At 37.9% G+C, this 26,123-nt stretch overlaps 2 protein-coding genes across 11 annotated transcripts in view; one reads left to right on the top strand and one right to left on the bottom strand.

Annotated features, from left to right (window-relative positions):
• The window catches only part of ASH1L (ASH1 like histone lysine methyltransferase), a 228,554-nt gene extending 213,099 nt beyond the window's left edge, over positions 1–15,455 (bottom strand). For 2 of the 3 annotated variants that reach the window (XM_045816450.1, XM_045816452.1), the window contains exon 1: positions 15,338–15,455. The gene's annotated coding sequence lies outside the window, so the exon portion shown is untranslated. Of the gene's footprint in view, positions 1–15,222 lie in introns of all 3 variants that reach the window. The other variant, XM_045816451.1, reaches the window with a different exon arrangement.
• Positions 15,330–26,123, top strand: part of DAP3 (death associated protein 3) — a 37,080-nt gene continuing 26,286 nt past the window's right edge. For 2 of the 8 annotated variants that reach the window (XM_045816461.1, XM_045816455.1), the window contains exon 1: positions 15,330–15,468. The gene's annotated coding sequence lies outside the window, so the exon portion shown is untranslated. Of the gene's footprint in view, positions 15,469–16,131; positions 16,535–26,123 lie in introns of those variants that run through there. The other 6 variants (XM_045816459.1, XM_045816458.1, XM_045816460.1 and 3 more) reach the window with 6 other exon arrangements.

The following is a 26,123-nucleotide window of genomic DNA, read 5'->3' as shown; positions in this document are numbered from 1 at the left end:
CTCAGTTGGAGCATCATCCCTGTGCACCAAAAGGCTGCAGGTTCAATTCTGGTTCAGGGCACATATGTAGGTCATGGGTTCAATACCCAGTTGGGGCATGTGCAGGAGGCAGTTGATCAACATTTCTCTTACATCAATGTTTCTTTCTCTCTCTCTCTCCCCTCCCACCTTTCCTCTCTCTATAAAATCAATAAACATATACTTGGGCGAGGACTAAAAAATAAATAAAATTAGAGAGTGGTGATGGCTGCAAAACTTTATGAATATACAACTATTGAAAATGTCCATTTTAAATTAGTGAATTTACAGTACATGAATTATATCTGAATAATTCCATTTTAAAATCTGGCAGATCAAAATAAAGTATCTTGTGGAAGGGATTCCTTTCCTACTTTTCATAAAAACATTCCACAGCAGTGCTGTGAAAACTTTTCAACTAATAGACTTCAATATAGCAAGAAGCTGACTTAAAATACGTTGCTGCTTACTGACCCAATTGACAATCCATTTGGATTTGGAGAGAACAAAGTTAGACTTGTTCTTCATGTTACATATAAAAATAATTTCCTCGTGGATTTAAGAGCTCTATGCAAAACTAAAAGTACCTGAAGAATAGCTGTGAATGTTTCTATAGCCTACAGTGAAGAAACCTTCTTAAGCAAATCAGGAAACCAAAAGCCATAAATGACATACACATTTGATTACACAAAAACATCATATATCTGAAGATAAAAATATTGTAAACAAAATCAAAAGATAATAGATTAGGAGAAAAATACAATAAATACGAGAAAGGATTAGTATCTCTAATATACAAAGTTATGCTATGAACACACACACACACACAACACACACACGGGGTTGGGGGAGCCATGTCTGCTATTTTTAAGTAAAAAAGATAGATAGCATGATCTCATATCTGTAAAGAGCAGAAAAAATCATATGTATTTGTATGCATACAGAAATAAGTACAGATGATTATAGCAATTGATAGCACTGGTTACTTTAGGGAGAAAGGTTTGAAAATAAAACAAAATGTATGCATTTTTTTCTTGACATAGTACAGAAATGTATTATTAGTTTTATAATAAGCAAAAATATATAAAAATATATTTCAAAAATATATTTTGACAAGATTTGAAATACACTTAGCTACCATAAGCACACACCTCTCAAAGTCTTACTTTGCTCATACTTCCATTAAAACTGATAAAGCTAACCCAATAACCTCTAGACATCCTTTCTAACTCCATTATTCTAATATTGACTAGGTGTTTCTCTAGTTTGTTTCCATTCAATAGACTATATCACCTACTACACACTTAATCTTATTTTATTTTATTGTGGACACATGAGACCTCTCTTCTTAACAAAATTTTAAGTGTACAACACAGTGTCATTTATTATAGATACAATGTTGCACAGCGTATCTCTGGAGCTTATTCATCTTGCCTGAAACTTCGTACCTGTTGATAATTCTGTTTCCTTCCAGCCCCCAAAACATACCTTTCAAACAAAATCAAAATCCTTTTTTTTAAGAAAAAAATGACAATAGGCTTTTAGGGTAAAAACTTCTGTTCATCAAAAAATATCATCAAGAAAGTAAAAAGGAAAGCCACATATTGGATAAAGATATTTGCAATGCATATGTCTGAAAAAGGATTTGCATTCAGAAAATATACTAAGAGCAGGTACTTTACAAAAAAGGATGTCCAAATGTCTAAACACATAAACAGATGCTTAACCTCACCAGTCATCAAGAAAATGCAAATCAATACCCAAATAAATACTATTATCCACCAGAATGGCTAAAATTAAATAGAATAACACCAAATGTTGTTGAAGATGTGGAGCAACTGGAATACCAAAACCCTGGTAAAGCCATCAACTCAATTTGGAAAACTGACAGTATTTACTAAAGATAAAAATATGCTTACCCTGTGGCCCAGCATTCCACTTCTAGGTATATGCCAGAGAGAAAAGAGTGCATATTATTCGCCCAAAGAGGGGAGGTGGCCAGATAAAGCTTCACAGTTCAACTTGAACTTAGTCTCAGAAGATGGGTAGGTGTTTACTAAGCAGCCAGACACTGGGAGAAGTATGAAAGTCATGGAGACATAAACAAACTGTGCTTGGGAATGATGGCAGTTCCAACAGGTGGAACATAAGTCTTAGAATGTCCAGTGAGACACAAAACCTAAGAAGTGGGCAGGATTTTTTTTTTACATTTTATTTATTTATTTTTAGACGGTAGAGAAGGGAGTGAGAAAGAGAGGGAGAGAAACGTCAATGTGGAGTTGCCTCTCGAGAGCCCCCTACTGGGGACCTGGCCCACAACCCAGGTGTGTGCCCTGACTGGGAACTGAACCAGTGACCCTTTAGTTCACAGGCCAGCATTCAATCTTACACCAGCCAGAGCAGAGGTGAGCAGGATCTAAAAGAGAATGCGAAAGAGTCTGTTCTTCCAAGAGATGTGGTCAAGTTTGGATTTAGAAATTGCATTCAGAGAGGTATGTGGAGTATAGCTATGGAAGCTCTATGTAACTATAGATAGGAACCCAAACAGAGCAAGGCACACAGAAAATTATCCCTTTGCTATCATTTCACCAATTTTGGAGAATAGTCACTTTTCTTATTCCCAGCCTGCCACTCTATCATTGGTATGCTGCTTTAACTGACAATTCTCCAGAAATCACTGCACTACCAAAACAGTGAAGGGGAAAGGAAGATGAACAGATGACAGTCAAAGGTTGACTTAAACCACCATCATCCTTAAATATGTTTATTTATATTTTTAAGAGCAGCCTCTGTTGAAGAACCAGTAAAGAATGCAACTGTCATTCTATAACACTCAAAATTAAGAGGCTTATGAAACAAGGAATACTGGCTTACAATCAAAACTGCCCATGAACTCCAAAAAATTATATACAAAAAATGTTATATGCATATGTGTACTTTTTGGGAAGGGGTACAAAGGTTTCAGGACATTCTTAATGGGGCCAATGACGACAATGACGATGATGATGACTACTACTACTACTACTACCACCACAAGTTATTATGACCCTCTGTTTTTAAGGCCAGCTCCTAAGGTAAGGAACAGAATGAGGGCCCATAAAATTAACAGGTAGCTATTTTTTAACCATCTAGTTCTAAGTAAATAAGTTTCCAGATTTTTGTGGAACAGATTCATCTAGAAATATTTTTAGAGGTTTATAGGAATCCCAAATCATATAACTGTCTTAAATATCCCAGTGTCACTTAAGAAAAATGGGTCTAAACTATTATGAAATTTTTTGGTAGTCTTCTCATGAGGACACCATTTACTTGGAAGAATACGGGCTCTCTAATGCACACAACTATTATTACTTTGACTTGAAAAAAGAAATCATATGTGATACGGATCCTTAGTTCTCTGGTGATTTCTATAAAATAACAACAAGAACGCAGATAAACCGTGGTGAATATGTTATTGTTAGAAAGATGCCCTCTCACTCTTGTGAAATTAATTTCTCTTCCAGGACTGATAAAGTCCAAAACTACTGGCCTTGAAGCATAGTGCCATTTCAACAGATGGGACCCTACATTTTCTAATGATAGAGGTGGACTGGCAAGTATGAAGTCATGTACTCAAGCAAAAGAGTAGTGTATGTTTCAGGCATTCATTAAGCCGATCAACAACAACCTATATGCTGTGACTGCCTTTATTGTCTGTTATTTCTGACACCTCAAATAAAGAAAGGTAAAAAAGAGGAAGACAAAGAGAGAAACATTGATGTGAGAGAGAAACATGGATTGCCTCCCATATGCACCTGGACCAGGGACCAAATCTGCAACCTAGGTATGTGCCTCTACCAGGAATCAAACCCACAACCTCTAGGTCAGGGGTCTCCAATCTTTTTGGCACCATAGACAGGTTTTCTGGAAGAATGGGGTGGTAGAGGTGAGGGAACAAGTGAGCTTCCTCAGGCAAGCTCTGCTTGTGGTCGGTTCCTAACAGGACATGGTACTGCAGTTTGGGGACACCTGATCTAGATTATGGGACAATGTTCGAACCAACTGAGCCACACCAGCCAGGGCTCAAACACATTTAAATAGATCCTTACCCACACCCACAAAATATGTCCCTAAATAGACAGTAAGTCAACCTAAATGATATTAAGCCCCTAACATACACAAGTATTGGATCTTATACATGTATTCTAGCATATACGTGTTGACTCATTAAATGTACAGATGGAAAACCAGCTTCTTTAAAGGAAGGTTTTACAATACCCAATAACAGACTAAATAAGAAATTAGGAGGCAGACTGAGCTCACTCTTACTCTGTACATTTTCCCAAAGTTGGAAATGAATATCATGATAATAGGAAAGAAGCTCCATGTCTTTTGATAACTCATCCATCATTTTATAAATTTGTGGTATTTTTTTTACCCTTGTATTGTCCTCCACAATGGATATCTAGGAATGACCATTCTGGCTATCTTTTCACAGTAATCATGTAGAAACAGGCACTCTGGCTGTCAGTTATCATGTAAAATGAGTGTTCTGATCTCTGTGACACAATCAAAGAACTATCTAACAGATAATAAATAGCAATTTGTTCATTGTAATCTTATTTTTTCTCCATGTCTTGATTAGTTAGTACTTGCTAGATTGTCTTAGTCAGAAAAGTATTTATTCCTGAAATTATCAAATGATTCAGTTCCATCATTCTTAATTAAATTCTTCGAAGTGTCAAGGCTAGCCCACAATTCAGTCTAACTTCAACTACCCTGGTAATCTCATCAAGTCCCATGGCTCTGAATACCATCTCTGCAATGATCAATTTCCAAATTTAAACATCTAACTGCCTATTCAATATTGCAATCTGGAACATTTAATAGAAAACTCAAAAACCAGTATTTCCAAACCTGATTAGTTGTTACGCACTGGCAACCTGCTTCTCCCAGTGTTGCTCATTTCAGTAAACAGCACCTAACTTTTGAGGCTATTATTAGAATAATTTCTGACTACTTTTTAATTGAGATCCTACATCCAATCCAAGTTATCATCCCCACTACATTCAAAGTATATCCCAAATCCATCTCCCTGATAACACCCTACATTTAACTGCCAATCACCTCTTGCCTCAAGTATCACAATCACCTTCTAACTGGCCTTCAGAGACCAGAGTGTATATCAGATCAAGTCACTAAGCTGCTCAAAACCTTCCATTCGCTAGCTTACTATCAAATCTAGAATAATGCCCTGGCTGGTGTGGCTCAGTGCACTGAGTGCCAGCCTGCAAACCAAATGGTCACCAGTTTGATTCCCAGTCAGGACACACACCTGGGTGGCAGGCCAGATCCCCAGTAGGAGGCACACAAGAGGCAACCATACATTGATGTTTCTTTCCCTCCCCCCCCAAAAAAAATACAGAAAATATTTTTTTAAGAGCACAGGTTTTTTTAATATATTTTATTGATTATGCTATTACAGTTGTCCCATTTCCCCCCTTCACTCCACTCCACCCTGTATACCCTCTCCCACCCATATCCCCCGCTTTAGTCATGTCCATGTGTCATACTTGTAAGTTCTTTAGCTTCTACATTTCCCATACTATTCTTACCCTCTCCCTATCTATTTTCAACCTACAATCTATGCTACTTATTCTCTGTACCTTTTCTCCCTCTCCCCTCCTCCCACTCCCCTGTTGCTAACCCACCTTCCCTAATCCCCTAAAATAACATTACTTTGACTACATTTCCTTTACAACACTTATGGCCAAATGTAATGACATCATATCTGTTTATTTAATATCTATTCCATACCATACTAGAAGCTAAGAATTATGACAGTGATTTTTGACTATTTATTGCCCAATTCCTGGGTTTAGAACAGCATAAAGTAAGCATACGCTTAATACTTATTGAATGAAATAATAAATATTTCTCTGACAGAAGGCACAGGAGGCAGAATGCTGGTTTTTTATCTGACTCTGAACAGAGGACTGAACCCAGTGATATCCCAAAGGACCAACTGCCCAATGAACTGCCTGCATAAAACATAGGCACACAATACAGATTCCTCAAGAGGAAGAGATTTTTGTCCTAGAACTGATTTGCTCTGGCAAAAATAATCATATCCCAAGACATTCCTTCAGAGAAACTTCTACTATATCTTAAGAAAAAGTCTTGCTTGAACCGCATGTAATGTAACCGAAGTAGTCTGTTACAGTAGTACTGGAAAGACCTTGTCCTGAAAAAGGAAAATAAAATTGCCCAACTACATTATTTTTTTTCACTATATCCTAGTGCCTGCCACATAATAAACTTTCAATAAATAAATGTTGACCTTGTTTCTGAATCAAAGGAGGTGGTTTAGTGAAAGAGATGGGTTCCGCTTTAGAATGCCCTGGGCAACCAAAAATACAAAGGATATATTGAGCATTTTAAAAAGAGAACTATCATAACTAAATCCATGTCAGTTCAAAGATTTGTTTCTCCACTCCAAAAAACTCACACAGCAAAATATATGCTTGTTCACTTTGGAGACAAATCCTTGATTTGGTAAGAAGGTAAAAAGAAGCCAAACACAAAAGCCTAGTCTACAGTTATGCAGGAAAATACAAAAGTAGAATTCACATGTGAAGAAAGGTAAATTAAGAATTATAAAAAATATACACGTAAAGTGGTTTACATATACTTTCAAAACTGTATGTAGCAAGCCCTGGCTGGCATAGCTCAGTGGATTGAACACGGGCTGCGAACCAAAGCATCGCAGGTTCGATTCCCAGTCAAGCCACGGCCCCCAGCAACCACACATTGATGTTTCTCTCTCTCTCTTTCTCCCTCCCTTCCCTCTCTAAAAATAAATAAATAAAATCTTTTTTTAAAATGTATGTTGCATATTCTTACCTCCTATAGAAAATATATATAAGGGAGGTCACTTGCTTTGCTAAAAAAATCATTTCAGGAAATGAAGAGAAATAACTAATAATAACACATCTATATTATGCACTTGCTATATGACATACATTATGCTAAGCACTTTCCACATATTATCTCATATAATCCTTGAATACCCTATAAGTATTACCATCACTTTACAGTAAAGAAAACCAAAGATCATAAATATTTGCTAAAGATTATGCCATCAGTAAGTAGCAAGACTGGGATCTAAACCTATTCAATCTGATTTCAGAGTCCATGATCTTAATCTGTTTGGGATTTTCAGAAAATTGAAAATAAACTAGGGTGGAGACTGGGAGAGTTGTTCATTAAGAAAAACGTATTACGAAAAACAATTGTGCATTTCTGTATTTGGTTGGATACCTATTAAAATCAAAGTTTGATTAAAATGCTCAAGGAGTGGGGGGCTGTTCTAATAAGAATTTTCTGAATAACTAAAACATAACCAATTATTTTTTGGCTGGACACCTATTATAATCAAGGCTTGATTACTTAAAATGCTAAAAGGAGTAGAGTGTATTCTAGTAAACATTTTTTTGAGTAACCAAAACATAACCAATTATTTGCTTTTAATCTTTATTCAAAATTAGCTTTAACTGTAATGATATACTATTTTAGTAGAGTGAACTACTACTAGTACTATATACTACTACTACTACTACTACTATATACTACTTAGTAGAGTGAACATAGTTCCATCTTTATTTTGTTGATGATGTCTAAGTACAAAGGCCAATGTTATACAGCATTGAAGACAGTAAAGAGAATGGATGAAAAGTATACTGATCCAAATTACAGTCCCCTGAATTCATTGTTATATTCATCTTCACATCTTTGCAGATAATGTTCCTCTACCTAGAATGTCCTAAGCCTTACTTAATAACTCATATTTATCCTTTGAAGACTGGCTCTTCCCACTTGTAGAAAGGCATTTCTGTGCTTTCCCTTGTCTCCACAGACTTGATAACTTTCTCCCCTCTCTGCCTGGGAGAAATGTGTTACACTTTATAGTGTGATATATTTGTTAAGAAGATATTCCTAGATAACTCTGAATTTTTAAAAACTGTCTTTTTCTCCTAACACCTAAGAACGTAAATGGGAATGGAGTAATAGAAAAATGTTACTTGGTTGAATGTTCAACAAATGAATGAATGAACAAACAAACAAACGGGAAGAAATACAGGCTAAATCAAATTAAAACCTGACCTTGTTCTACCTTCATTTAAGGGTTTTGTTTTTTTTTTTAAATAAATGTATTTATTGAGGGAAAGCTCTTTTTCTTTAAGATTTTATTTATTTCTTTTTAGAGAGGGAAGGGAGGGAGAGAGAGAGAGAGAAACATCAATGTGCAGTTGCTGGGGGTCATGGCCCACAACCCAGGCATGTACTCTGACTGGGAATCGAACCTGCGACACTTTGGTTCACAGCCCATGCTCAAACCACTGAGCTAATGCCAGCCAGGGCGGGTTTTTTTTTTCTTTAAATACACATACACTCACACACAAATAAAATTAACTTAAATCTCTAATTCACTGCAGTTTCAAGGTGATGGTTCTTTATCCTTCAATATGCTTCTGCATAAACTTTAACTTCCCAACTTATTATAACTTAGCTTAATGGAATCTCTACTTACTTGAGATTTATATCCTACAATCTCCTTTCAAAACCTTTATACTGTAAAATAATTATTACACATGATTGAGTCACTCCTCCATTTTCTCAAATGTTATAGTTAGCAGCTCCTTTCATAGACAAACCTTTTTTTTTTTTGACTACTCAAAGTCTTTTTATTTTAGTACATGGGTTGGGACTGATGGGACAGGGTGGAAGTGGGCAACCATTGCCTTGATTAGCATCAGATGTCCATCCCGGTAGCCATGAATGTGTCAAAGGTGCCGCCACTCTGCATCGTGGTTTTCCCAATACCACCCATCCGCTCCCGACCCCGCAGTCCAATCCTGAGACAGGAAAAGGTACCGAAGAGCATCCTGGCAGCCATGCCCACAGGGCAACCCATCACAAAGCCCATCTTCACCTGGCTAAAGCAACTTGGCTGGGACTGTCACTCACAGCCTCGGTAGCTCAGGTCTATGTCTCAAAGACAAACTTTTAAATTCTCTCCATTCAGCCCTGTTAGGCTTCTTATGTTAAGTAAATGCTTAAATTCTGGAGCTTTCATTTTCAGCAATGCTGAATTTAAGAAACTTTATCATAAGGAAAGTCTCCTCCACATTCTAAATAATGTCATTTACACCAAGAGGCCATAATATGACTACTTTATAATCTGACACACTATTCACCTGTGGTCTTAGGACAAACAAAACTAAGTGAGAAGTATCAAGAATGGAATAGATAGAACTGTAAAACAAAAAGATTAAATCAAAGATTCATGATATATCTATCATGAGATTATAACATAAGATATAACGAAAGATAAGTTAACTAAAATTTCACTAATGATGGAATTCCCATTCATCTGAATTATAACTGTCAGCCCTTTGTGGAAGGAAAGGATAGATTATCTAAGTTTTACTTTACCAGCAATCACTTCAAATCTCTATACTGATTCCTTTTAATAATTCAATAGGAATATTTACTTACTTTTTCTACAATATTTCTATTCATCATGATACCCATACTCTGTAATATGGTTCACATTTAGCAACTTAGGCATTGGTTTGGATTTTCAAATGTCCACAATTAGAATTTTAAACTTCAAAATAATGTGGTTTATTCTCTTTAAATACCAAGTTGATTTTAGACCAATTTTCAGCTCCTGTTCAAAATCACCAATATTGTCTGATTTCTTTGTGGTAACTGGATCCAGTCAGAAAACCAAGAGAAACTAACAAGAGTTAGAAAATGCTTTTAGTATTTTGTCATTATAACAAAAACAAAAAACTGTAAAAGATTATAAGCTTTTCAGGCAAACATAGAAACTAACTTGCATTTTTCAGTGCAAACATCTAAAAGCAGTGAGATGAATTTCTATTCAACTTTTCTTAAGTTTTCATAGGAAATCCGTATTGACAGGTAATATAAATTAGAAATATTCAATATAAGTAGTTTGGTTCCAATTATCATTACATACTTTATTTTAAAAGTTATATGGGGGAAGGAGAGTGGAGGGGAAGAAGAGGGTAATGAAAAAAATGCAATAAAAAGTTATATAAATCTAACTACAGAGAAATAATTTCCCATTTACAAGTGAAATGAATGTACAATGAAGTATTTATGGATGAAATATGTCTGGAAGATTTGCTTCAAATAAGCAAAAGACAAGGTGGGAGAGAGGCTACTAGATGGGGATACAGTGTGAAAACTGAATGTTGATAACTATTCCAGCTGCATGTCAAACACATGAGAACTCATTATACTATTCTCTTAATGCCATATATGTTTGAAATTTTCCACATTTAAAAAAATCAATGTAATTAAATGAAGAAAGTATGCATTCCTGTCATTGACTTGCATATGTCTGAGAGCAAATGACTAAAAACTATAAAAAGCAAAAACAATTAATGCTAAAAATAAGATTTTACATTCTTCATAAGATGTTCAACTCTGAAATAACAGTGAGGTCATTAGTTAAATTTCTGTTATTACTTGAAGCCATCAATTATTATGTTGTGTCAACGTCACACTGCCATCAACATACCCAATGAGGCAAGTCATTAAAAAAGTGATTTTTAGAACATAAAATGTAAGATTGACAGTTATCATTAACTAAGATGACAAATCATAAGTATGAAAACTGAACCGCTACCTAAAGAACATAAACAAAGAAAATATACTACAAGTAATTTAAAAAAGAAAAAACTACAATATAGCTCAAAACAAAACAAAAACTGCTTTCATTTCCCTTTCTTATAGCAGCCAGGCTTAAAGCCTCTCATGCTCCGAAAAGATAGACACAAAGTAGACCTCACAGTGGATTCCAATAAGGCTGAATATTACTTTTAAAAGATTCAGATCAACACACATAACTTAAATAGCAATATAAAATTACTTAACCGGAGCCCTGGCTGGTGTGGCTCAGTGGACTGAGTACAGGCCTGCAAACCAAAGGGTCTCCAGTTCGATTCCCAGTCAGGGCATATGCCTGGGTTGTGGGCCAGGTCCCCAGTAGGGGTGTGTGAAAATCTTTTTTAAAAAATTATTTAACTGGCCCTGGCTGGCATAGCTCAGTGGATTGAGCGTGGGCTGCAAACCAAAGCATCACAGGTTCGATTCCCAGTCAGGGCACATGCCTGGGTTGCAGGCCACGGCCCCCAGCAACCGCACATTGATGTTTCTCTCTCTCTCTCTCTTTCTCCCTCCCTACCCTCTCTAAAAATAAATAAATAAAATCTTTTTTTTAAAAAATTGTTTAACTACACACATACTACTTACACATGGTAAAACTTCTCTACAGTCTACAGGCAGATCATTTTGGGCAGGACTGAATGTGGCCAATTCTTTATTCATAGGGTATTGAAGAAGACTTAGATTGAAGCCTCAACTGATACTACTAACTATGTAAAGACGCAGTCGCTAGCAAGAAATAAATAAGGAAGTTATGTTCTGTATTTTAAAATACATCTCAAGAATAGGAAATAAAAATTGCTTTCCATTCTTGATCCTTAAAGATCCTGAATAATTTTTTGTGAAGTATCTCATACATAGAAGAGACTATATACATATGTAACTGTATGCATGATATATACATACTACACACACACACACACGTGTTTTTAAAATATCAATAACCTACTATCCAACTTAAAAATTAGAGAAAATATTGAACTTTTCACAAATTTACATAACATTCTTATACAGAGAAGGCAATCAGACCACTTTTCTTAAGATCTCTCCATTATCTTGCTGAATCCTGTAATATGTGCTATCAAAACACCTTTCTGAATTTCTTGTTCTTTTAAAAATGCGGTAATTATTTTTGATTTCCAGTACTAGATTGGAAGTCTGTCATAAGTAGTCTGTCATCTAGTGTTTTCTAGGTGCGTGTATATCCGAAAACAACAGTAAGGCCTTTTTTATATAAACTTAACAATACCATAGAAATACATCCAAAACAAGATAAGGAATGCGACCTATGTCTGCCTCCTTTTCAAACCAGAAAGTTCCAAAACATCAAATAATAAATCATTTGATACCAAAGCACATTTTTTAGCTACAAAGTTGCATATAAAAACTTTATAGCTTTCTAAGAATAAATAGCGGCAAAAACTCTCTGCAATTAAGTCATGAAACCTTAACTTCCAGGAATATGCTTCCCTCCTCATTGACCTTTTCAAAGCCTTTATCATACAATTCATAGCTTCAATAGGATCAGAGTCTCGTGGAGGGCAGAAGCCATTATAGTATTCATCTTTGTGTCTCCTTAAAAGAATCAACTGAATGATGTTTGTTATAACTAAGATAAACTCTAGGAAATGAGCTGAACACCTCAGTCCCAAAACAAAACTGGAAAAATAAAAGTTTGAAAATAAAAACATGATGAAAAAGAATAAAGCTATAAACAATTGTACTATATTATATCCTCTAGTGAATTAGGTGATAATATATAATATTCTCTTATCACCTAATTCAGAATCGCATACTAACACTTCAAAAATAAGCATGCAAAGAAAAAAATGAATCTTCAAATTCTGTCAGCATGCTCAAATACTATCACAGAATCTTTCATCTTAAACTCCTACAAACATCTCCACCCCCAAACAAAACTATATTGGGGGGGGGGGCTATCTAATGATATCTGAATATACACTGGTTCTATTTCACTACAATTTAAGTCCCTGAAATTGTATGAATAGTTTGTGGGACTGTGCTCATGCTCATTTTCTATAGTAAGGGTCTACCACCAGATTCTCAGGATAGATGTCCCAAAAACACTTTAAGAGCCACTAGCACATCAAAAATATTCCTTTTTCCAGAGAAACAAAGTAAGGTGACTTTATTCAAGTCTTCTTCCCTCATATTCTCAAAGGGGATCCTTACTATAAAATTAGCCTTCAAAGAATTCCTTCAGCCTAGCCAGTTTCAATATCCACAAGCACATATATAAAAACAATTCCCATATCCCCAAAACGGTTACTCATGAACTCAAAAAATAAAAATAAAAAAGTTAAAGAAGACACACTCTATCACAAACTGGCTACCCTATTTTTTTTTAATTATTTATTTATTTTTAGAGGGAGAAAAGGGAAGGAAAAACAGAGGGAGAGAAATATCAATATGTGGTTGCCTCTCATGCACCCCCTACTGGGGACCTGCCACACAACCCAGGCATGTGCCCTGACTGGGAATCAAACTGGTGACCCTTTGGTCTGCAGTCCATGCTCAATCCACTGATCTACATACAACAGCCAGGGGTACTCTGTTAATTTTTTAAATACACTTATATCCTTCCATATTAAAATGTCTGGAAGATCTTGTCCTGGACAGGTAGCTCAGTTGAAACATCATCCCATATACCAAAAGCAGTTGGATTCCTGGTCAGGGCACATACCAAGATCACAGGTTGGAACCCCAGTCCAGGTACCTGCAAAGGCAACCAACTGATGTTTCTCACATCGAAGTATGTATCCATCTGTCTGTCTGTCTCTCTCTCCCCTGCTCCCTCCCTGTCTTCCTACATCTCTCTCTAAAAATCAATAAATGTATCCTTGGTTGATGATTTTTAAAAAATAAAATTAAATAAAATGTCTAGACGATCTAAATTCCCTCCAAACTGAATAGCTTTTAGAAGGGTTTTCTAATTTCAACTACACACTGACTTTTCTGCATTGCTCAAATTAATACATATCACTGTCAAGGCAAGTCCTCCTTCATATGCACCCAGGTTGTTTCAACAGGGTCACCTTGATTATTCTCAGCCCAAGGCAGGAACATTCATCGAGTACTTATTCAGTAAGTATTCGTTAAATGAATGAAAGATGATCCTTCCTCCCACAGAAATAAAGTTACGCTGTCAGCCCCCATGCAGTTCTCTGGTACAAGCTTAAGTGTTAGAAATAGTCTGCTTCCTCCATAAACAAAAAATAATCAAGGATACACATTCTCATACAGGCCAACCTGGCAAGGACAACCTACATTCCATATACATGTCTAATGCAACTAATCTGTACCAAATACATTATCCAACCAGTCAATACGCCCCTATCTTTCCAATAAAGTCAGATTTGCCTGAAAAAGGCCTCCTAAGGCTCCATTGTATAGTGAATATACGACTGGACTAGTGGTCAAAATATTTGAGTTACAATCCAAACTTTGTCCCCAATTTAACATGTGACCTTGGAAAAATTATCTTTATGCCTCAATTTCCTATTTAGTAAAATGGGAGAAAACACCTACCACTTTCAAAGGGATTTAGGATCACAAATAAACCTCAAGTTGAGTCTGAAAGATACAAATGTTTTATTCTATTCTAAGGTGTTAATATAAACTCAAGTCCACAAAAAGGTCAAGCATTTTTTATACCCTCACAATAATTGGTCTGTTAAAGATAGCCTGGGCTTTCACATTTACACAATTCAGCCTATTCAAGGAAAACAACTATTCTGAAGACCACAACTAGCTATGACATTTCTCTTATCCGTGATCCCACACACACATACTATATAGTACGTCTAAAAATACTACTGCCCTGACTGCTCTTTCCCAACAAGTAACAAGGCACTCCCAAACCCTAAAATACACACACGCACACATCAACCAGCAGGGAACACCCCAAGTTTTATTTCAAAAACGAACTATAAGGGGAACTCCATTACCCTTATACAAATACAAGCAAACTCTCCTGGAACACTTTCCTTCCTTACATACATACCCAAACAGCCTCTGTACACCAACAGACCATCTGTCTTCTAGACGAAAAACATGTCTTTCCATGTACAAACTAATTAGTAACATTTATTAAACTTACAACAGTGAGATCACCCTGTCGTTCCTACATACACTTCAGCGTGTCAGGGACACCACAGTCCTAAGCATACAGGTAAACTACCCTCAGAAGATCACCTCTCCTGCCACTCTTATCCCTCTGATAGACACAAACTGGACCTTGGGGGATGCTCCAATCCTGCCTGCACAACACACAAACTAAACCTGTCAGGGACACAGCCGACTCCGCCTCCACTCGCTTACTTTCCCGCCCCTCTCCCCCAAGCCAGCAGCCCGCCAGTCAGGGACACCCCTTCGCCTCCGCCAGGAGGGACTTCCCGGTTAGCTCAGGATCCCCTTCCCTACTCTCCCCTCCCCCATCCTTACCACCAATGTCCCGGAGGTACAGGTCCGGGAGATGACAGGAGCGCCCAGGAAGCCAAGCATTGAGTAGCTGAGGAAGTACTTAGGCCTCAAGGCCTCCCCAGGCGGTAGTACTCACCGTGTCAGAGGCCGAGGCCGAGAGAGATGAGAGTGCAGGGAAGTGGGGAAGAGGGGACGGCCGCCACCAGGCTCCTCTGCTTCCCTTGGTCCACAGCGAATCCCTCCCGCTTGTCAAGAGGCAACCAGCGGGTGAGCGAACTGGCGGAAATACGAGAGAGCAGAAGGAAAAGGCGTGGGACTAAGCTGGGGAAACTGAAGGGAGGTGGGTCCCGCAACCGAAACGGGGATCGTCTCCCCCTCCGCAAAGCGAACCCAAAATGGCGGCGGAGCGGCGGCGGCAGAGCGGCGGCGGCGGCAGCTCCCCCGGAGGGAGGGAGCGAAGGGCGCCTCGTGCCCCCCCACCTCCCACTCCTCCCTCTTCGGCTTCTCCCCCTCCGTCCTCCCCCCTCACCCGACTTGGGCGAAGCGCGCACGCCCGCCCACACGCGCCAGAGTGTATGTAGCCCGGCTCGTCGCTCGCTGCTCTCACCAACCACCGCCTTTGGCCGCCCAGCGCGCCCGCCAGCCCGTACGCGCTTACTCAGAGGAGCCTCCTCGCACAGTCCCCCGCTTCCCCTCGGCCTCTGTCAAGCCAGCTCTAGCCCGGACCCTCACGCGTACCTCCAGCGGCTTGAGCCCAAACCTCCTCCTCCTCCTCCTCCACCTCCTCTTCTCTCCTCTCCCCCCCCTTCCCCGCCCCCACAGCCACCAACAGCCGCCACGGCCTCCGCCGCCGCCTCCTCCTCCTCCAGCCCCCCCACCATTCCCTCCACCCCTCGCGCGTGCGCCTCCCACAATCCCCCCGCGGGCCTGTTCCATTCTGGTGGCTGCGGGAGCGGGGGAGAAAAGGACAGGCAAGCTGGCAGAGCGGGCCGTTATGACTGGAACTATCCGAGTGGCGGACGGAGACCTGTAACTCTCCACCTCACTGGCCACGACACCGCAGCGGCCCGGCTCGCTTCACCCCTCCGCCTCCCGGCCGCGGTGAACGGGTTGAGGGAGGCTTGGCGCCCCTCCGCTGGGCAGTGGTAGGAGGCCGCGGCGGCTGCGCGTTGAGTAGTTTCCTGCTGAACGGAGCTAGCCTGCTTCTCTTTTGCGGGACGAGATCGGTGTAGCCAGTCAGTGTCTGCTGTTCCAGGAGGACTGGTCCGCGACTCGGTGAGGGAAGGAACCGGCACCGGGGAAGGGAGCGGGACTCCGCACTTCCAGGATGTAGGTAGTGAGGCTAAGTTGGGCCCACGACCCTCCTGGAGGGCTTCTTTTCGGTTTCAGGGTTGCATGCAGACTTGGGAACCAGGAAAAAACCAGCGCAGTGGTATTTCTCTTTTTTTAAACCTAACATAAATTCCTCGAATTCCACATCACTGTTATATGCGTTGTTTTTGTGCACTACTCATTCCTCATGGATAGATGGGTGATATATTTTCAACCTGATGTTAAAGGATAGAGAACCATATATTTTTAGTTCAATTCTGTACTCGATCTTCCATGTCTTGTATGTCCTTCAGAAAGTTATTTTCTTAATTCCATATTAGATAACATAATGTATGTAAAGTAGAAATAGCTCCTAGGCACAGGGAAAGTACAGAGTATTGTGTTATCGTCAGAGTACTGTTGATGTTGATAAGGTTTGTGGGTGTAATTGGTAGTTTGTGTCCTATTCTCCCAAATCGTTGATGAAACAGCTCACGAACATTTACTTTCTTAATGATAGAATTGAGGAGAACTATGAACTATTAAAATACAGAGATAATCTCAAAGTTTATCTAATCAGTAGTTTTAGTTTCACTCAACGGGTAAAGTAGAATAAATTAGGGAAGGGGTCTACGTGGGTTTCCCTTCACTTCAACATCTGTGGACTTCTAGGGATCCAGAGAATAGTTTAAAAATGTCTGTACTCCATTGATCTTAAAGACCTAGTCAAAACCTCTAAAGTTGAAGTAAACACTCGTTAATTTCCCCTTTACCATATTTCAATGTATGGATCAGGTGTTGTTTGCTTGCTTTGTCTTTTCAAGGTAGAGAAGAAATCAGTTTTAATCACCCAACTAAATATTTGCTTTCCCTAACTGTGTCTTAAGTTCCAATTCTTTGATGGTGCCCATTTAGGTTTACATTGATCTTTCTTTAGTTGTGCTGTATGTGCAAATGTGTTACCCTACCAACACATTTTTAATTTGAGGACAGGGGCTATGGCTAACATTTCTTTTATATTCTTTTATAGTCTGGTGCACAACTAGTCATGGAAATGTTTAAATGAATGTTAGATACTTTAAACATGAAAAGGGAAAGAGAATTAACGTGTGGAATACCATGCTAGGAGAACATATGTTGCTCTTTAATCCTTATAATAAACAACACTTAGAGATAGATCACCTTATCCCCATTTTACCCATGAGAAGCCTGAGGCTCAGAGAAATTCACTAACTTATCTTTAGACTTTAGTTTGATTGTTTCTTAAAAGGTTAAATCATTTCACGTTGCCTTCATGGTATTTTTCATCAATAGCATAATTGTCTATGCTACAAAGAAAAATACACTTTTAATGGAATTCCACTACACCAGTATATAAAGGAAGTTACTTATGGTCTCTGCCTTCAGTTAGCTCTTAGTAACTGTACTGATTAATGAATTGTCAGCTAAGTATTGGCAAATAAGTTAGTACTCTGTTCTTTTGTGTATGGCCCAGTACCTACCAGAGACCAAAACATATTAGGTGCCCGATGAAATGGCCTTATTGAATAAATTATTTGAACTAAGGAAGATATGTAAGACAAAATAATGGTTCCTCCAGAAATGTCCATTCCTAATCCCTGCAACCAGTGAATATATCACATGATGAGAGGGAATTAAGGATGCAGATGGATTTGAATTTGATAATCGGCTAACCTTAAAATAGGGAGATTATCCTGCATTATCTAATAGGCCTACAGTAATTACAAGAGTTCTGAAAAGATGGAAGAGGGAGTCAGAAGTGTCAAAGTGGTGTGACCTGACAGACTTGACAACCTGCTATTTGCAGGATTTAAAGATGGGAGGGAGAGCAGCCTCTAAAAATTGGAAAAGTAAAAAGAAAAATAAAAAATTCTCTACTAGAGCCTCCAGAAAGAGTACAACCCTGCAGACACTTTGATTTTGGACTTCTGAACCACACAACTCTAAGAAGACAAATTTGTGTTTTATGCCACTAAGTTTGTAGTAATTTGTTACAGCAGAATAGGAAACTGTTATAGAAAGGGGAGCCAAATCATGACAAACCTCCAAAGTACTCTGCCTTGGATTGTGATTTGTGCTTTAATTAATTAATTTTTTAAAGATTTTTGTTTATTTATTTTTGTTTTAAAGAGGGGAGGGGAAGGAGCAAGAGAGGGAAGGAAACATCAATATGTGGTTGCCTCTCTTGTGCCCCCTACTGGGGACCAGGCCTGCAACCGAGGCATTTGCCCCAGACTGGTTTGCAGGCCAGCACTCAACCATTGAGCCACACCAGCCAGGGCTGTGCTTTAATTTAAATGAGGGTGTGGTCTAACTGAAATTTTTCTTCAAGCAAAGTTATAGGCACTCAACAAAACTGCCTAGATTTCCAAACAGGCATACCTCATGTTATTATGCTCTACTTTATTGTACTTCCCTTTATTGCACTTCATAGGTGTTGCGTTTTTCACAAATAGAAGGCAGCACCATTTACATCTCGCTTTATTGCAATACTCACTTATTTTGATAGTCTGGAACCAAACCTGCAATATCTCCAAGGTCTGCCTATATTTCCTTATTGCTCTACTTCTCCTGGCATTAGTCTGCAAGCTGTAAACAGACAGCTGGGCTATGTGATATTGCTGTCCAGCAGCAGTCTTAGCAAGACTGCTCTCAGACTTCCCCACTAGAATAGAAGCAATTAAACATTTATTTCATGGTGCTTCCTTACTAGGATGTTTTCTAAATACAATATGGATAAATAGGAAAAGCTCTTCAATATAAACTTTTAAAATAAGGTTTCAAATGTTAAAAAAAATTTTAAAGATAAAATTTTATCACCAGGATTGACTTTACATGTGACAAGTTATGGGTAAATGCAATATAAGCATAATAGTCTGTGAATAATTTTCTATTTAACAAGGGAAGAACTGAAATTTTTGTTGGTGTACCAAGATTTTAAATTCATGCTTTAGATGTTACCATTATTTCCAATTTAGAAATGAGGAAACAGACACACAAACTTTAAGCAACTTGCTCAAAGTTACACAGCTATTCAGTAGGAGAGCCAGGTTTCAATCCCAGCAGTTAGTTTGCAAAGTCCATGCTTTTAACTATTTTATCATATTTGCAACTCTCTTTCCTTCTCCGTAAATTAGAGATCACATTACCTACATCACAGGATTGTTGTGAAGATAAAATGGGTTAATTCAAATAAAGCACTTTTGAACACTGCTTAACATACAGAAAGTATTCAGTAAATGTTAACTATTGCTATTGTAGTTAGTTGGGTTTTTTGGAACCCTAGATTTTTTTCTTATGTATTTTAGTAGCTGAAGGAAGGGGAACTTCGAAGCATATGCTCCTTACTCCTGCCTTTACCAGCACAACCCCTTTTATCTCTTTTCTGTTAGTATTATAAATTGCTCTTAGCTTGGTAAAATGCTTATGTCCTTGTTTTACAGATAGAAAACTTGGGCTCAGAGAGAAAAAAGACTTTTACAGTCTTAAAACAATGCTATTTTTTCCTGTAAAGAATGTTGTTTGAAAGGTACTCAGCTGAGAAACCAGAGGGTTTCTCAAACATTCTGGAGGTAGATTGATATGAGTTGTTGGAAATGGGAACTCACTGTAACAGAATTTGATGCTTTAGGGTTTCCTGTGTGGAGAAATATACACAGAGAATAATTCATACATTTGGGGTGGTAAAAACAAAATGTAATATACAGATAATGTATTATAGAATTGTATACCTGAACCTCTATAAGTAAATAAAATAATTCCTAAAGAAATATGCATACAGAATAATTGCTTGATAGCTTTATAAGAGTCACTAAGGGTTTGTTGATTTAACCTTGGAAAATTTACTCTTCACCTGGTTAATAGCAACCAGGTTCAGAATTCAGAAAGTACAAAAGACACCACTCTCCCTCTTTCCTGCCACCAAAGGACCTATTTTCTCTCTCTGAAGGCAACCAGTTTTACTGGGTTTTTACATATTATTCTAAATACTGTTTACATCTTTCAATAAACAGATTGGATGTATTTTTCTCCTTTTTTACACAAATACTAGCTTGCCTTGTACTTATCTGTACTTCCCCCCCTCCATCCTCCACTTAATATACATTAGAGATTTTCCTTCATTAGCACCCAGAGAATTTCTGGGATTGTTTCATTTCTAAACAGCTGCATTGTTTTTCATTGTGTGGATATGCTGTTCATGCATTGTTGACAGATATTTAGGTTCTTCCACTTTTTTTAAAAATATTAGAAACAGTGTTGCAATTGCATAATCATATACATAGGGACTCCTGTGTTTTTATTATCTCACTATAAAAATGATTTTGCTTAGGTTTCACAAAAACTTTTTTGAAGTAAACACCTTATTAAAGTTTAGAGAGTTTTTATTAAATAAATGGTATTAACATTGCTAATATTCTATTATTGTTAATAATATTAGGAATAAAAGTCAATAAGATAACTACCTGCAAAATTAACACCACAGTAGATCAGATTGTTTTGTGTATATCTTTGTCTTTATTTTTATGCCTCTCCACTTCAGAATCATAATCAATATAGAGTTAGATTGAAATCAATATAGGTATACCACTGAGCTCTAAAATTCTAGGGTGTTGACCCTGGGCATATGTGTACAATGAACATGCCTCTTGTTTTAAAGATTTTATTTATTTATTTATTTATTTATTTATTTATTTATTTATTTTTAGAGAGAGGAAGGGAGGGACAAAGAGAGGGAGAGAAACGTGAGTGTGTGGTTGCTTCTTGAACGCCACCTACTGGGTTCCTGGCATGTGCCCTGACTGGGGATCCAACTAGCTACCCTTTGGTTTGCAGACTGGCACTCATTCCACTGAGCCACACCATCCAGAGCTAAACATGCCTTTTGTGAAGCTTTTAGAGACCTTTTAAATGTTCTTACCAGTCTGGAATCAATTTGTTGGGAAATTTTCTAGGTTTAGTTTGTTAAATGATATCCAGAGAGTATCCTCTAAGCTAGGCAGCAATTGTAGTCCCTTCCATTTCCTTCATTCTTTTCTTTCTGCGTCAGAAGAGTTAATGTACATTGCATCATCACTTTCTTGCTTGTCATTTGGAGATGACAGCATTTTGTTTCTAACAAAAGCCCCTGGAGGTACAATACTGAGAGCTTAGAGAAGTTTGCACTGTTGAAGTTTGTCATAATCAGTGTGTTTCAGAGAAAGTCATTACTTCTGTAGCCCTAATGCTGCTCTAGGAATCCAAACTTGGGGAAATAGATAGAAAGAGGATTATAAAATGCAGTGTAACACATTTTCTTTCTTTCTTTTTTTTAACTGAAATTATGAAAGCAATGAGTCTCCATGAACCAAATTTTTCATGTAGGACTGAGGATTTAAAATAATCTCAACCTTGGCACTATTGACATTTGAAGCTGGATAATTCTTTGTTGTGGGACACTCTCCTGCAGGATGTTTAGCAGACTCCCTGTCTTCTATTCTCTAGATGCCAGCAGCAACACTCCCCCAAATTGTGACAACTGACAATGCTTCCGGATGCTGCCAAATGGGGTAAAATTGCCCCAGTTGAGAAGCACCAATTTAGAAAAAGAATTACTGATCATGAGGCAATCATATCAGTAGAGAAAAGTCATGGCAGACTAATATAATCCTTTTTATCAGAATTCCTAGAATGGTAAATCAGAATAGAGCCATTATGTGTATCAAGTCTTCATTAAAGTAACTCATTTGACAGCCTCATTATGGCTTTTTGGAGAAATATGTACTGACTGTTTAATTGGTATAACCGTGCCCAAAAGACTACACGTTAGTTAAATGGGTTGAAATTCCCTTAACCATTTACATCTATCCTGTAGTTCTCACTCTTGGTTGCACATTGGCATCAGCTGGGGAACTTGAAAAAATACCGATGTCTAAGTCTCAGTACCAGAGACAGTGATTTAATTGGTCTGAGTTACAATCTGGGCATTAGAAGTTTTCATTATACCCAGGTATTTCTAATGTACAGCCAAAGTTAAGAAAGCTGCTTATCTAGACTATGCTGCAGAACTCTTCAGGTAACTGTATCCTGCTAAATCGTTGTTTGAATGAGATCATTAAGGACATGTTTTTCAAATTTGTAATTTTCACAAAAAAATTTTAAGGGTAGAATTATGTATGTGATAGATTTAGAAAAACAAAAAGAGCTCCATTTGGGGGATTCTGGATTGGATCCTGAAACAGAACGAGCACATTACAGAAAAATTGAGGAAGTCTAAATAAATTCTATAGTTAATAGTATTGTTACAATGTTAATTTCTTTTCTTAAATCTTCACATGAGGATATGTTTATTGATTTGAGAGAGGGAGAGAGAGAGAGAGAAACAAAATGTATTTGGACAGGGAATGAAACCTGCAACCTAGTAGGTTCCCAACCATGTTCCCTGTTTGGGAATCAAACCGGCAACGTTTTTATTGTGCAGGATGATGCTTCAACCAACTTTGCCACCCAGCCAGGGCTTCCATGTTAATTTCTTAATTTTGATCATTGTACTCCAGTTACGGAAGATGTTAACATTAGGGGAAACTAGATGAAAGGGGTAAGGAAGCTTCTTTATACTATACTTACAATTCTATTTGTCTAAATTTTTTTAAATGAAAACTTAGAAATGGTTGCAACTACTTATCTGTGTGACAAGATTTCTAATATTTTGCATACAAAGTAAAAGACAAAACTCATTTGATGCTGAAACTGATAGGAAACTGCAAAGTTTTTTTCATAATTTCTGATTTAGCATCTCATCAAAACAACTTTTTTTCTCATTGGTTAACTTTATAACTGAAAGTTTAAAATAGTGAATTTATTTAAATAATTTATTAATAGCTCTGGCCAGTGTGACTCAGTTGGTTGATCTTAGGGTTCAATCCCAGTCAGGATACATACATGGGTTATGGATTCCTTCCCTGGTTGGAGTGTGTGCAAGTGGCAGTTGATTGATGTTTCCCTCTCCCTCCCTCTCTTCTCCATTCTCTAAAATCATTAAACATGTCCTTGGGTGAAGAATGAATGAATGAATGGATTTTATTAATAGAAGATACCAACATACAGCTCTGGCTGGTGTAGCTCAGTGGATTGAGCGCGGGCTGTGAACCATAAGGTTGCCAGTTTGATTCCCAGTCAGGGTACATGCCTGGGTTGCGGGCCAGGTCCCCAGTATGGGGCGCATGAGAGGCCACATTGATATTTCTCTCCTTCTCTAGAAATGAATAAATAAAATCTTTAAAAAAATAAATAAGATTTTTGTTATTAAAAAAAATATACCAACACACTGAAATAAGGTTCAAATTAATAAAATGAATTTTAATAATTTACTTACTCTTAGATCAAAATTAACAAATAGCTGCGCAAATAGGGGATGGAGGGCACTTAGGAAAAAATGTGATTTAATGATAAGGAATGTTTCTCTTAAGTCCAATAGCCATGTTTGCATTCAGACTTCATTTTTTAACAGTACAGTGGCTTCCATGCCAGAAAAATTCTGATTTTGCACGTCTTCCTATAAAGTGGTGAAGTCTACTTCCCATCCTTTGATTCTGGGTTGTCCAAATAATAGGCTACAATAGGATGTGACAGAAGACTGCTGGTTCTGAGGCAGGTTCGAAGACGTCTTAAGTTACGCCAGCTCTCTTGGACCTTTGCCACTACTATGACAGGTCCAGGATACACTACTAGACGATGACAGGCAGTGTGGAGCTGAATTAGTCATCCCAGGTAAGGCCAACCTTGACCAGCCAGCCAACCTCAGATGCATGAGGAGAGCCAACAGAGAACCAAATGTGGCAACCAATGAATGCGCAAATAAGTGCAACAACAAATCAGTGTTTCTTTCTCTCTCTAAAAAAGTCAATTAAAAAAATGAAAACCTCTGATTTTTGTGGCCAACAAAGTCTTAGCATATAGTCTTTAGGATACCTTTCTAAATTTGGTACACATTTTTTCTGATTTCCTTCTCGGTGTATATCTAGCTTATCTACATGAAAATACCTTTTCTTTAAAAAGGAAGGAAGCTAGCTGTTCTAAATAAAATGTAACCTAATTTTTTTTTCTTAAAAAAATGGCTGTAACACTAGTCAAAAAGTTTCATCAGAATAATAACAGAATTTTAAATACAGCCTTGGCTGATGTGGCTCCGTGGTTGAGCACCGCACTGCGAACTGAATAGTCACTAGTTCAATTCCCGGTCAGGGCACATGCCTAGGTTGCTGACCAGGTCCCCATTTGAAGGTGTGTGAAGGAAACCAATGGATGTTTCTCTCCCTCTTTCTCCCTTCCTTTCCCTCTGTCTAAAATAAATAAATAAAATCTTTTTTTAAATAAATAAATACAGTGGTGAGGACATGCCCCTTCAAGTGTACCTAGAAAGGCTAACGACTAAGGAAATAGTTTGTCTCTGGGAGTTGTTTTATCCAAGTTTTAAGCAAAAAATTACCGGGATCAGAGGGAGGACACTTCTGTGTTGGAATAATAGAAGTAGACAATGTGTAATCTCAGAATGATGGCAGTTGAACAATATCAGAAAGATTTTAATGATGTGTTTAAGAATTTTTTCTTCATTTTTGCTTTCTAAAAGGCTTGAGGTAATTATCATTCATCTTTAATTTTTACCATCGGTCACTTTCTTGGTTTTTTTTTATTGTGATAAAATACACATAACTTAAAATGTACCATCTTATACATTTTTAGTGTGCAGTTCTGTGATACTAAGTACATTCACATTATTGTATAGCCATCACCACACCACCATCCATTTCCATAACTTTTCATCTTGTATTGTCATTCACTTCTTTTTTAAAAAAAATTTTACTTATTTTTAGAGAGAGGAGAAGGTAGAGAGAAAGAGAGGGAGAGAAACATCAATGTTTGGTTGCCTTTTACATGGCCCCCTACTGGGGATCCGGCCCACAACTTAGGCATGTGCACTGACTGGGAATTGAACCTGTGACCCTTTGGTTCGCAGGCCGGCACTCAATCCATTGAGTCACACCAACCAGGGCTCATTCTCTTCTAATAGGAAACCTGTCCCTTACCTATCTTCCATTAACAAGCAGTATATTCAACTTGAGCTTTGCAAATAATTGTTCAGATGACATGAAAAAAACTGAAAGGAAAAATCAGTACTCAAATTTTACATGGTCTTAGTGGCTTTGAGCCTTTATCTTGATGCACTGACTTGCATATGGCCCGGAAAGTAGAATGAGCAAATAAGTCCTCCCTTCTGCTTTCATTTAGTCTGTCAATAGGACTTTCTCTGCTTACAGGTATTTTAAAGCAGTGGTCCCTAACCTTTTTGCAACCAGTTTCATGGAAGACAGTTTTCTACAGACCCGGGGTAGGGGGAAGATGGTTTGGGGATGATTCAAACACATTACATTTATTGTGTATTGTATTTCTGTTATTATCACATTGTAATATATAATGAAGTAATTAAACAACTCACTGTAATACAGAACCAGCTGGGGCCCTGAGCTTGTTTTCCTGCAAGTAGATGGGGGTCCCATCTGGGGATGATGGGAGACAGTGACACCCAAAGTGTATTGCAGAGTTTGGTCTACTCT

This window comes from Phyllostomus hastatus, unplaced genomic scaffold (genome assembly GCF_019186645.2).
Source record: "Phyllostomus hastatus isolate PE091 unplaced genomic scaffold, TTU_PhHast_1.1 phas_scaffold_216, whole genome shotgun sequence".
In the NCBI taxonomy this organism is placed as follows: Eukaryota; Metazoa; Chordata; class Mammalia; order Chiroptera; family Phyllostomidae; genus Phyllostomus; species Phyllostomus hastatus.
Note: the sequence above shows the minus strand (reverse complement) of the source record. Positions and strands in the feature narration are given on the sequence as shown.